This window comes from Tetrao urogallus, assembly GCF_951394365.1.
Source record: "Tetrao urogallus genome assembly, chromosome: 1".
In the NCBI taxonomy this organism is placed as follows: Eukaryota; Metazoa; Chordata; class Aves; order Galliformes; family Phasianidae; genus Tetrao; species Tetrao urogallus.
This window is the reverse complement of record NC_136813.1, coordinates 123,201,632-123,214,808: the sequence shown is the minus strand read 5'-3', so window position 1 is coordinate 123,214,808 and position 13,177 is coordinate 123,201,632. Positions and strand designations below refer to the sequence as shown.

At 47.1% G+C, this 13,177-nt stretch overlaps 1 pseudogene across 1 annotated transcript; it reads right to left on the bottom strand.

Annotated features, from left to right (window-relative positions):
• Positions 1-5,213: 5,213 nt before the first annotated feature.
• On the bottom strand, positions 5,214-13,138 carry LOC306958972 (polycystin family receptor for egg jelly pseudogene; annotated as a pseudogene). Its single transcript has 2 exons — positions 12,954-13,138; positions 5,214-11,553 (listed from the first exon to the last, which is right to left on the bottom strand). The product of its transcript is annotated as a polycystin family receptor for egg jelly pseudogene (transcript).
• Positions 13,139-13,177: the final 39 nt, after the last annotated feature.

Genomic DNA, 13,177 nt, shown 5'->3' with positions numbered 1-13,177 from the left:
ACTAGTGGGAGTCCCCATGGCAGCAGGACAAACAGCCCTGCCAGGGGTTATCCCATGGGGCTAGCCCTGGAGGCGGACGCAGAAGAGAAAGTGAGCATGTTTTCTGAGCACCTGGAGGGAAATGTTTAAGTAGGGTGTGCCAGAGAAAATACTGCAGCAGATCAACATAGATTTTTTGAAAAACAAAAACTTTCCTAATGTAAAAAGGTTTTCCGAACACAAGATGAATCTCAAAAGGACACCTGTTAACACGGCATTTAACAACGCCGTGAAACAAACAAACAAAAAAAACCAACACCCTAGCACAACCACTCCTTACTTGACTGTGGCAGCCAGCCAGCTCTGAATTAGACAGCACTTAGTAAAGAATTTCAAATTAGGTGAGAATTTAACAGCTTCACGCAAGAACGCTGCAACAAGGCGCTGATTAACAGGCACATACTTCTGCCCCCCGGTGGAAACGTCGGAGCAGCACAGCTCTGGCCGTAGTGTTTATTCGTAGCTGCTGAGATTTCCTGCTTCAGTAACTCAGCTGTTAGGAGAGCCTCGGTTGTAAAAGACCAGCTATGTGGATCGCGCAAGCGTGAATTAATGCATACCACAAAAGCAGGTTGCCCAAGTATGCACGGCAGGCCATTAGGGCCCATGTCTGAGGCCATTTCCATGTCTGCCTGCAGAAGCAAGTGAATGTTGGATCTCTGTCATGCCACTGAACAATGCTGACACATTGGATCTTCCTTTCCACCCACCCCAAAATTAATCTATCGTCTTTCCTGGTTTTTTGGTGTTTTTTGGTTTTTTTTTTTCCTCCCCCATCTCCCTCATTACTCTCTGCTCTTCAACAGGTTTTTCTAGGTAGAGCACAATGCTTATTACATCATGATTATCATCCACCCTAATTATTCTATAGGAAAAATGGCCCATACATTGAAAGAAGACAAATTTGTTGCTCTTCTCGCAGCAGTTACAGGGACTTGGAGGAGAATAGCTGACACGAGACCAACCAAATGAACACACTGAACGGAACATAAGTTCTGGATTACAGCTATTCCTTGCCAAAAAAAAGGCAAAACAGATCTGAGGTTTAATTTCAGTAAATCTCCCTTCTGGTACAGACACAAAAAAACATGCTACAGCCATATTTTACCCTGTCTTACATATTTTAATGTTTTTGAAAAACAAGATTTTCTCTTCCCTCTGCTACTGCTCCCTGTTACAGCTTTGTTAGATTTATAACCATGGTGAAGATAGTAAGGCTCTATTAATATGCAAGCTATTATGCTTCCCCTTAGTTGTCCCTTAAGAAAAGTTATGGAGGACCACATGTACCAGTCAAAGTGTCAGCATGGTTAAATACAACCTAAACTTAGCATGACACTTTTCAACAGCATAACACTAGGAACACCAAGATTTCGTGGAAATACGGGAGGAGGGGAACAGTGTATCAGGTAAGAAGACACTGCAACTTGACATAATCCTGAAAGAAATAAATATAGCTTCAGTGATTTATCTCTCAAGAGTAAGCAAAGTTGGTACTGATAGAAATACCCTCTGCTATGTGGGTTATATGTTACAGTGTCCTTGCTGTGAGAGGCAGTGCTTGACTTTTCCCTGAGATCAGCAAAATGTTAAGCATTAAGCAACTTGGGGAATAGAATTCTTTCCAATAAACGTGACTGATGCTCTCAGTTTGCTAGAGCTGAGTTCAAGGTAAGGACTGCATAATCCAGTTAAGCAACACCTTAGAAAACAAAACACAAAACTGATGAGTGTGGTGGTATAAGGTACATATTGTCAGCTTTAAAAATCCCAAGAATACAGAACAAAGTGCTGTACCTACTATATGCATAACACTCTAATGCAAATAGCCCCACAGACCTTCTTGCAGGCAAGACCATTTCCCCTGAAAGATGTATTGCTCAGATTTCACTGTCCAGGCTGTTGTGATCAGTGAGCATGAGCCACCAAAGCAAGAGATATCCCCAGCACCTTTGATAAAGGACAGAAGCCCACTCTCACTTAGAGAGTTTCCTTTTCCAGTGTGCTTGCTGAGAGTTCCCAAATTCTGGGGGAGAATGGGTTGGTGTGATGGTATTTTTGTGCTTTTCTTTCCATTTCATTTACAGCCTACAGTGTAAACCAGTTCCTAAAACATGGACTAGTAGCTACAAGTCCTCCTCACTTACAAATACCGTAAATTCCTGTTTTCTACATATGTAGCAACATAATGTGAAATTGCCCAGGCACTAAGATTGTAGATTTTTAGCATGTTTGAAGGTTAATCTCTTTACTCTCTGAAAAACTTTGCTTCACAACCATTACCTGAATGATTCTGCATTAAAAAATAAATAAATAAATAGATAGATAAATAAATAAAGAGGAAAAAAAAGAAATAAGGCTGAACTTATTTCTTTCAATACCTGACACTCTTACCAAGTAGCTATCACAGCCCACTTACAAAAACTGCTTCCATAGTTTTCCATAAGACAGAGAAAATACTGCTTGTTCTAAAACAGTGGGAGACATCTGTTAAAACAAATACGCAACGTAGGGGTTTCTGCCACATTCCACATTCTGAGCAGGTAGGAGAAGATGACATAGGGCAAAATTATTATGGTACATAGTTGCAGACTTCTTGGAGACAGCGTGGCTCATGTGTTAGCTGGTCGGTAAAAGGAAAAAAAGAGAAAAAAAAAAAGGTAAAGAGGGTTCTCTTCAGCAGGCACTGAGAACAGGAACGCTACAGAACACTCAATGGCCCCCTCTCTCTATATTCTGGAAAAATAAGTAAAAAAAAATCCCCAGCCATCCCAACGTTTGCACCCTTTATGGCATGTTTGGTTCAGTGACTTTTTGGCAGTAAAAGTTCTGTTTCAGCAAAAAAGGGCAGTGCAGAGGTAATGCACAAGCTAGAAAGTTTAGCAACTCAGCAAGCCCAGGGAGAAAACTCCCATGTCAGGTTGGGTTAATAACTGCATGATCTGCAGACCAGAATTGGCAGGGACTCCTGCCTTGCTCCTGATTATACATGTATGCCATGTTTGTAGAGATGTACATCCTTCCTCTACTTGAAGCAACGTACAGAGTAATGCTTCTGTTGCATTTGTCTAGCAAAGTCCTCCAGGACAGAGTCTTGGAGCACAAAGGACATACATTTTGTCCATATAAAATACACTATTTCAAGCGTAGGGGTACAGTTAATGTAACACCCTCACGCATAATTAGTTTGCCAAGAGGGTTTGTATCAGTACAACTTGTATTCCACACCAGTTAAGAGAAAGAAATTAACATGAGCTGTCTTTGCACTGGTTCGCTTCCATTAGTCCTTCCAAGTTGGTCTATTGGTAAAATTAGAGCAGGGGGAAAATCCTGGTGGAAAAAACTCCACAACGCACAGACCTGTTTGGGGTAATGATTACCAGGACACAAATCTAATTCTTTGATTGACAGGTGCACAGAGATGGGAGGCAGCTCAAAGCATCATTCTGTCCATTGCACCAAAGGCACAACTGCTCTGATGGCATTCTGCAGCGTAGCCAGAGCCAAGGCTCCTACCTGCTCAAGTGCCTTGGAGACGACCAACCTCTCTCCTACAGCAGGGAGGCCATTTCTTACATTACTGAGACATGGGGATACTTACTGGGGGTTCTCAGAGCAAATTCGGAAGGAAACTGTGCAACTGTCTCTCAAATCTCTTGCAAACTTCCTGCTTCCTCCTCGTTTTTAAAGAGGAGCCGGGTGCCCGACTGTCTCCGCAGCTCTGCGGTTCTCTGAGTGCCAAGCCGCGATGCCGAAGCACACCCGGTTTGGTGCAGCCTTATCCTGGAAACACCCAGGTTGCACAGGACACAAAGGTTTCCTGCAGGCTCCTTACAGCTCCTCTTCCGCGCACCTCCACCAGCATCGCCGCACGCTGCCCTCCGGCCGCCTTTCACTTCTCCGGGAATCCTTTTCAGGGCCGCGTCCCGCAGCTGCAGCCTCTAGCGAGGAGAAGCGACTCGCGGCCGCCGCGTTATGGCAAACAAGGAGAGCGTCTGCACGCAGATCCCCCGCAGAACAGCAGGGAGCTGGGACCGCACCCCCGTGCCGCGCGGCAGGCCGCTCTCCGGCTCGGCCCCTCCGCACCCCTCTCGCCGGCGGCCGGGCACTGCGGCGGCACGCCGCCCCGCTGCGAGCGCCCCTCTCTCCCTCCGGGCGCGGGGCTCCGTCCTGCCGCTGCCGCCCGCGCTCCGCCGCGGCGCCCCGAGGCCCGCTCCTCGGGACGGGGTCCCAAGGCCCTCCCCGATCGCGGCCCGGAGATCCCGGCCGCCGGGGAGAAAAGCGGCAGCGTTTTTTGGACCCCGGGCACGCAGCCGACCGGCACCCGCACTGCTTCGTGACTGCTAACAACTGGAAGCCATGGCTGAGCTGCGGAACTCGGCTGGCCGCCGCTTCCGCCTCGACTGCGAGGCGTCACATCGCGGGGACGCGCCCCGCGCTCCTTAAAGGGGCAGCGCCGTACTAACCGAAGGCCTGGTGTTGTCACCACTCCCGGTGACAGTAATAAATCTAACAAACAATACATTGTAGTTTATTCTGGTGCATAAGCATTATTTCCTTTTGCAGTGGTCGGCTCATTCAAGCCACACCCCCAAAAAAGGCTCCTTGCCCCCCTTCTGCTTATCTCTACAATCATGACGACAAGTAATGTGGCACAGTAACACCTACCACTCGCCCCCCTAGAAAATAACCAGTACTCAGATAGAGTCTTATCACCAAAAAAGGCCTCACAAAGGGAGCGTTGAGCCAGGGAGAATAAAGAGAGGGGTTCAGAAATCGTCTTTCACAGACTGCAACCCACGTGTTGTTTTTTTCTTACTTTGCCATTCCAATTCCCTGCCCATCCTGCTGTATAGGCAGAGAGCAACCAACTAGCTGGGCGCTTACCTTCCCAGCTGGGTCAGCAGACTGCACCCCAGCAACATGTGCTGCTGAAATGGGTGCAAAATATCCTCTGCAGAATTTGTCTCTGCTGAGAAAATCTCAGTAACAAAAGTTTAAATCCTACAAAATCCATGAAAAAAAAAAAAAACACAAGAAAATAATTTAAAACATTTATTTGAAACACAAGTGTTACAGACTAGAGGTGGTCTGGAAAATAATATCTTGCTTTGCTCTTATTACAAGACAAACCATTTTTTCCCGTTTGCTTTTCTTTTCTCAAGGCCCGAATGTCACTGAACTCTCTTCTCAGCTTGCCCGTTGGGCACACCGTGGCAAAGATTGGGGTCACTTCTTTTGGCCGTTCTACAGATTGGAAAACACAGCATCTTTTTCATCCTTTGCAGGAGGAAAGCAACCGCTCTTGCTTCATCAGGTGGTTCTTCACAGACAAGTTGTTTCCTATCACCGTAGGCAAAGGAAAAAAAACACCCAGCAGCCTGCTGGACGAAAATGCAGTATCTCTGAAAGCAGACACGCAGTAAGAGAATACGGTCTGAGCTGAGTGAATCATATTATTGTAATTCCATTCATGCTGGCCAAACACAAGGTAGCCAAAAGCCATAAAGATAGAGAAGTACACCACCACCACAGAGGCCATTGAGGAGATCCCAGGAAGGGCTGCCAAGATTGATCTTTGAGCCAGACGCACCTCATGAAACAACTGAGAATACTTTAGTGTCTTCAAAACTGCAAGAAATGCCAAAAAGCCCAAAGTATTCCTTAGATTCTGACCTAGATGAGAAGCTGCGTGAAAAGGAATGAAATCGTTTGGATAAAGTAAGAAAAAATGAACGATATCAGCTCCCATCTTGAACTTTAAAACCTGGAAAGGAACAATCAGGAAGAATGCCAATTTTAAGATGAAGCTGATTGTCCTGGAAATATTTTTAGTATTTTTTTTTTCCTTGGACCATGCTGTAGAAGCCATCTGCAACGTACATGAGCAGAAAGGCAACAGCAGCTAGGAAAAACAATTGTTGACCTTTAGTTTGCTGATGGAAAATGGAGACAGCAAAAGAGCGTACTGACAAAGTCGGTTTTATGATCCCAAAATCAGACAGTTCAGACATGACTGAGGTGCTGCAAAAGAGATCTCCATCAGAGTTGAACGTAGTCAGTTTGACGATCACAGCCCAGGTCTTTTCATCAAGCCAGTTGCTCTCCTGCAGCAAATCCAGCCTTGTTGTTGAATTAGGTCTTCCTTCTTCAGGGAAAAAGTGAAACGTGTATCCTCCCGGTCCATATGTGTGCAGATCTCCGTATGAGAAGTAAGTCCAGGGAGCCCTGTTTGGTTGGTAAGTAAACCCAGGGTAACTGCTGGTTTCCTCGGAAAAAGAACGGTTGGCGACTTTTGTCCACGTGCCAGCATAGTCACCTTTCCCTTCGAGGTCCCTGCCGTATTTGTGAAGGCAGTGGCTTTCACTGATCACAAATTTATTTACAAAGCTGTGAGGGTGGAAACACGTTTTCTCAGTACCTTTAGCCCGCACTTGCCTCATCCTAGGCAAACCGATGATTTTGGATGAGCTGTCGGTAAGAAAAGTTGGCTGAACGTCGTTGTGGATCAAAGGCAAGAAGGTGTCGTTCACCCACGTGTAAATATCTGCCAGCTTAACCACAGCAGGGAGTCTGGGAGAGAACTGGTTCCGAATAAATTGGTTGTAGTGGAAACTGATAGGGTTCTCAGCAGAACAAGCAAAACATAAGACAACTGCTAAAACCACAAGGTAACCGATAACATCTTTTGTGAAAATGAATGCCTTGGCCTTAATTTTTGCCGTTTCCAGCATCTTTGCAATTTCTCCATCTTTTAAAGGCTTGTACTGCTCGGTGTCTCTGATCTGGGCAAGCTTGAAGTGCTTCTCCCGCATCTCTTCTTCATTCATTGCTTCCTTTTCTGCTTTAATCTCAGAAGAGAGATCCTGGGTAAACCATGGAATGTTTTCACAGTATTTTGGACGAACTGTGTTCAAAGCTGAGTAACAACTTATTTTTATGATTGAAACAAAGAACACATTTTGAATAAAGGAAGTTGCCGACGCTAAAAGCCACTCCAGCGAAGTCTGGTAGTCGTAAGACAAACCATACAGTACAATGAAAAGTGACGATACCCCACTTACAATCATCACTAACACCCACGAGAGATAGACACACCACCACCAACAAACTATGGGTGGTCTCTTGCAAAAAGGCACAGAGCTAACGCTGAGTAGCTTGCTTTCTTCCTGCAAGTTACCTGCTTCTTTTGCGCACTGATTGCTGAAATTGGAATTTGACGGTAGTCTTCTCCGCCTGGCCTTAACCTTTGGACGGGAATTCTTTCCTGTTTGCTCCTTGTCTCCGGCGGTACTTGCACCTCCTTCAGAAACTGGGCAGTTACTGCTGTTCTGGGGAGCTCCCTGGCTTCTCGTCTTTTCCTCAGTTCTCTTCAAGTTATGTGTCGGGCCCTGAGAATCGCTGTGAGCAGGAACATTCTCCGGGGAACTAATGCTACCAGATTGTGCTGACGTTTCTGAACGTTTCCTTTTTTGCGAATGTACTCTCCAGGTTTTAAGATTTCCAGGAAGGAGAGTTAGACTTCTCTCTGGGTTCTTCTGGGAATACTTAAATAAGGCCATTATAATCATTTCCACAGGTATTGTAATCAAAGCACATTCAATGCCTATGGCAATTGATCTCAAGTACCTCAGGTGTCTTGGAGATTCTTCATCCCTGTCAGCATTAAAGAACATAATGTTAACAAACAGGTTTAATAATAATATTGCTAGACAGGAAGATAACCTTTGGAGCCTGCTATAAGTGCCAGTGAGAACCTGAGCAAAAACGGAGAGCCATAGATGGCCCTCTTTCAGACCACTGGCCAGATCAATCAAAAAATAGTCCTTTCTGGATAGAGGTGCTTTTGGGTTGGTGACGGAAAATGTCCTTTCTAGTAAGCCATCTCCCTTGTCAAGGGCAAGCCATTTCCTGCACATAAAGAACCAGGTCTTCCGAGCGGACACGTGTTCAACTTTGGCTCTGCTTAAGAACCAGCCTGGCGATGGGCCTCTGTTGTTGTGACAGACCCTGAAGGCGCGGATGTCTCCCAGGTCTTCCTTCGTAGTCAAGAGAAAACAGTCAGTGCTTCCTCGACGGAAAGCAGGAAACTGTGGATGCCGCAAGCAGTGGATATCACTTGTGCCGTTCTGGCCGATGAGCTGAAGAAAAACGTCTGCGTTGGTTCCAGCTCCCCAGCGACTGCCGGTGTACAAAGTGACCAAAAAGCTGACTTTATCAAAGGGGTCGTTGTCAGGCAGAACTATAATTTTGTCTTTGCTGACCATCTCAGCCCTGTCTTTCCGCACGGCCCAGAGAGACAAAAGAAAGTAGGCTGCAAAAATGAAGAGCACTGTTAGAAGGGTCACGGGGTTCTTAGGGATGTCCGCTATTAGGTTTCCTTTGAGATCTACTCTGTTGGGGGTCACAATGACTTTGGCTGCCAGGAACTTGATGTCAAGTGTGGATGTATTTGAGGCAGTGAGGACTGACCGGCTCCTGTGAGTCCACTTCATGCTGCAGACACAGTGTACCCGTTGCCAGTTGGTCAGGGAACCAAGTCTGCACGTGTCCTCCCTCCACTGATTTTGAACTCCCCCCAGAAACAAGCAGTGATCGCTAAAAGTGTGTATGCTCACCAACCTCATGTTTGGATACCTTGTGATGTAGGGGGTCAGCAAGACGATGGAAATGTTCTGACTCTGGGCACCGCTTCCTCGAGCTGCGATGTTCAGCACTGACTCGGTGAGGCAGATGATGTAAGGAGCCTTGGTGTTACACTCCTCATCCACTGCCTTGGTTTTGCTTGCCACCGTTGTCATGTTGTGAAAAGCATCTTCAGGCAGGATCCCTAGCAGATCCCCATTAGCCTTGGTCTCTGCCATTTTGAAGCCCAAGACGGCTGCTGCAATTTCTGAAGTATAATTCAACCAAGGGAAAGGGTTTTCATCAAACTCAAACAGGGCAGTGGAAATGACGGCATCGTAAGACAACCTTGAAGAGTTTCCAGTTTTTAGTGTTGGATAGAAACAATTCCTACAGGCTTCTGTGGTAGAGAAAGCATTTGCAACATCCCAGTTTTTGTCCTTCATCAAAGTGATTTTCCAGTTGCTGGTTTCCATGACAGTGTCTTCCTCCCCAGGGACTTTGCCTTGGAAAACAATCTCAGTTATTTTTTTTATAATGGAGAAGACTTGCGTGACTGCACTAACAATGACCTTCATGACACGCAGAAGAGCAGCTCTCAGGATGTTGGACAAGCATTTTAGAATTCCACTGGTCTGAATTTCTGTTTGTTCAGACCAGCGGCTCTCATTCCTCTGTGTTTTCAACACCCCAGTTACTTCAGTCAGTTTTGTAATGGCAATCTCTTGCGATCGAGCATTCACTTCCTCAGGTTGCTCTGTGACTTGAAAAAGAGAGGCTACCACTTGGTTAATTTCCATCGTGCTCTCAACCGAAATATTCAGGGCTGCCTTAAGCAGGCTTTCCCTCAACTGAGCCTTGGGTATCAGGAGTGTTGGTGCGGCTTCGATGTAGTTTAGGACAGAAGCTGCAAGATAAGCCAGAAAACCCGCATTAAAACAGTCTCCGGTCTGGAGATAAGCTGTCATGGGCGCACTTAAACCACTCACTGAGGCAAACAGTTCATGAAACACAACTGCTAGCGGTCAACTTCTCACTGGGTTCTGTGCTCTGACATGCAGACTCAGTTGGGTAAACGCCCCCAGAGAGTCACACACTCGAACGTACAGTGTCAGAGCATACCTCCAAGAGGGGACACCAACTGGGAGGGGAGATGGAGGCATTCTAGGCTGATAGCCGAAGTACACAATTGTGCCAAATGTGTTGTCCTCCACCGAGTTAATTTTGGCAGTTTTGGATACGTCGGAAGCTACTATGACTTTGTAAGTCAGGGGTAAGTTGCTGTCCGAAAATCCACTGCACTGGACAACAAATTTTGTCAGGAAAGCTGTACCGCGGTGTGGGCTGACGCTACACTTGCCAGCCCTGGGTGGAGAGTTTACTTTAAATGCATATCTGTAGAGGGATGACCTACCGCCCCCGGTAGTCACTTTTAGTAGCAGTATGTATGATCGACCTGCAGTACTGGTAAAAGTCAGAGCATGTATAGAAAGGTACGCACCAGACTTACCTGTTGAGGTTCTGGAAGACCAGTCAAAGCTAATTTCTGTAGAATTTTCCATCCAAAGCGACCAGTGGTGGACTGGCTGGCTGCTCGTTTGACAGTTGAGGCATCTGCCTGACAACGTAAGCTTCTCTGTCGGAATTACAGCGCTGCCACAGTTTTCAAGGCACGCCACATCCAGATGAGGTGAGAAGCCAGACTGCACGTTTACGCTTTGGTCAGCATAACTCTGTCTTCCATCCTTTTGAATGACTAAACGGAAGTGGTAGACAGTGTTTCCCGGGAGCGATTCCGGTGCTAGCACTTGAACAGCCCCTGAAGATGTCAGCCACCTCAAATCCCTCTGGGCTGGATGACATTTATTTCCCGCACTGATTCTCATGCTTTCATAGTCCAATAGCTTCTTAGTGCAGTACCAAGTAAACGTGAGTCCCTTTAGTCGTTCCGGTGAATCGGGGTCGTAGGACACAGAGCCATCGAGAGTCCAATTATCAAAAAAGCCCACTGTCCGGAAGTTGCCTCCTGCAATACTTGCCACAAGATCACTTCTCTCTATCTTGACGAAAACCCTGTCTGTCTTACTGAAGGATCTTTTGGTCCCAAGCACGTATACTGAAGCAGTAAAATAGACCTGATACATTCCATAATCCAAGGTCCAGCTGGGAACCGTTAGCTGTACTGTGTTGACACCGTGCATCGCTGATGTATTTAAAGGTTGGTCCCAGTCTGGATTAGTTTTCATGTCCTTAACAGCATAGAATATCCACTGAGGCTTTATGGACACATGGAGGTTGCAGTCCACTAGCACTCTGGCATACAGCTCAAACGTTTTCCCCTTTTTCTGACGTATGACAGAGGTGTGAAGAGAAGGTTTTTGAATTGTAACCGAGTTTAATTTGCAGGCTGCTTCCTGGTGAAGCACTGCCAGCTCTGTTGCTTTTGAAGTGTCATCCCTGACGCTTGGGAGAGCCGGTGTCAGTCCATTTCGGGTGCTGCTCACTTTTGCCACGAACCCTTGGTGTTTCTCAGGATCCCCGGGGAAAGCAGAGCAATGGAACAAGCAGGTGGCGCTTCTCGTGCCATCACGGTATGCGTGTGAGCTCTTCTGGGCGGCCCACCTTGCTGACATCTCAATGCTCAAGTTGCGATAAAGGCACTCAGGTGCGGCGCATGAGGCAGATGAGCACTGCACTGTAATGAGACTGGAGGCCACCGGCCAGAGAGCGCTTCCCAGGGAGAGGCCTGACTGGAGCGTGAACTGCCCTGACCAGAGGGAGGTGTTCTTCACCCAACCCCAATTCAGGTACCAGCGGCAGTGCGGCGGGGAGGCAGGCTGCCTCTCTGCGCTCTCTGCCTCCGCTGTCGCTCCTGGGGCTGGCCGGTACCTGTGGAAAGAGTTGTTTCTGCACTGAACATTGAAAAGGGCAATTGATGTAAAGAATTAAGCTGTAACATATCCTTAGAAATAACTGACGTGGAAAGTAAGAATACCGTATACATATTAGGAACATATATTAGGAACATAGCTACCGAATTACCTAACAAACACTTTCTCACAAAGCTGCAATAGATTTTGAATGTTCTAACCAGTATGGGTATAGTATTCTGAACTAGGAGACATACTGTGAGGTTGTTCATTAGAGCGGCGGAAGCAAAATACATCTAACAGACTTTCAAGGAGTCAGGGCCTTTACACAGAGCAGAACTGTCCCACTCTGTGGGAATGTTAGGATGCCATACACTGGCTTCAAGATACTCCCCTCTATCCTCCTCCCGAGTTTGTCTCTACGCAGGGACAGATGGATGACCAGAACAGTGATCCAGTGTGAAAGGACACAAACGTTAGGGGGGTAATTAAACGATTGAGGCTGTGTCTATATGTCTATGTTTACGTTGTAAAACTGACGTCCGAAAAGTTACGACCAAATGTTTGTTAAGAAAGCAATTGCTAGAAGTCAATTAAGCAATTAAGACATTTGTGTTTGGGCGGCAAAGATTTGTGTCTACTTGGCGTTTGTATGATTAGTATTGAAGCATCAGGAAAGAGTGTGAACCTGCATTACTCAGCCAATGAGGAACCAGGGATGAAAGAGATCAGCGGCGGGCAATAGGGGATAAAAGATGTAACAGTGTTTTGTCATAGAATCATAGAATCATCAAGGTTGGAAAAGACCTAAAAGATCATCCAGTCCAACCGTTCACCTATTCCCAATCGCTCCCACTAAACCATGTCCCTCAGCACAACATCCAGTCTTTCCTTGAACACCCCCAGGCTCGGTGACTCCACCACCTCCCTGGACAGTCCATTCCAGTGCCTGACCACCCTTTTTGAAAAGTAATACCTCCTCATGTCCAGCCTGAATCTCCCCTGCCGTAGCTTGAAACCGTTCCCTCTGGTCCTATCACTAATGACACGAGAGAAGAGGCTGACCCCCAGCTCACTACAACCTCCCTTCAGGAAGTTATAGAGAGCAATGAGGTCTCCCCTGAGCCTCCTCTTCTCCAGGCTGAACATCCCCAGCTCCTTCAGCCTCTCCTCATAAGCCCTGTGCTCCTGACCCCTCACCAGCTTTGTTGCCCTCCTTTGAACACGTTGCAGGGCCTCAATGTCTTTCTTGCAGTGAGGGGCCCAAAACTGGACACAGTACTCGAGGTGCAGCCTCACTAGTGCTGAGTACAGGGGAACAATCACCTCCCTGCTCCTGCTTGCAACACTGTATTGCGAATACAATCTGCTTTCTCAGAGAAACCGTACTAGAAAATTATTTGGATACTTCCAACATACCGCAGTCGCAAGGTGCCATTCCCCAGGCAGGACAGCCAGCCCTCGCCGCTGCGCCCTTCGGAGCCGCGTCCGGGAGCTCCGAGGCAGCTGACCGCCAGGGGCGGCGGCTGCATGCGCGGAGAGCAGGCTCGAAGGGCTAGCAGGGAAAAGGCGAGCAGCTGGAGCACAAAAAGAAGCGTCGGCATGGCGGCACGACGGGCGAGAGAAAGCGTCGGCATGGCGGC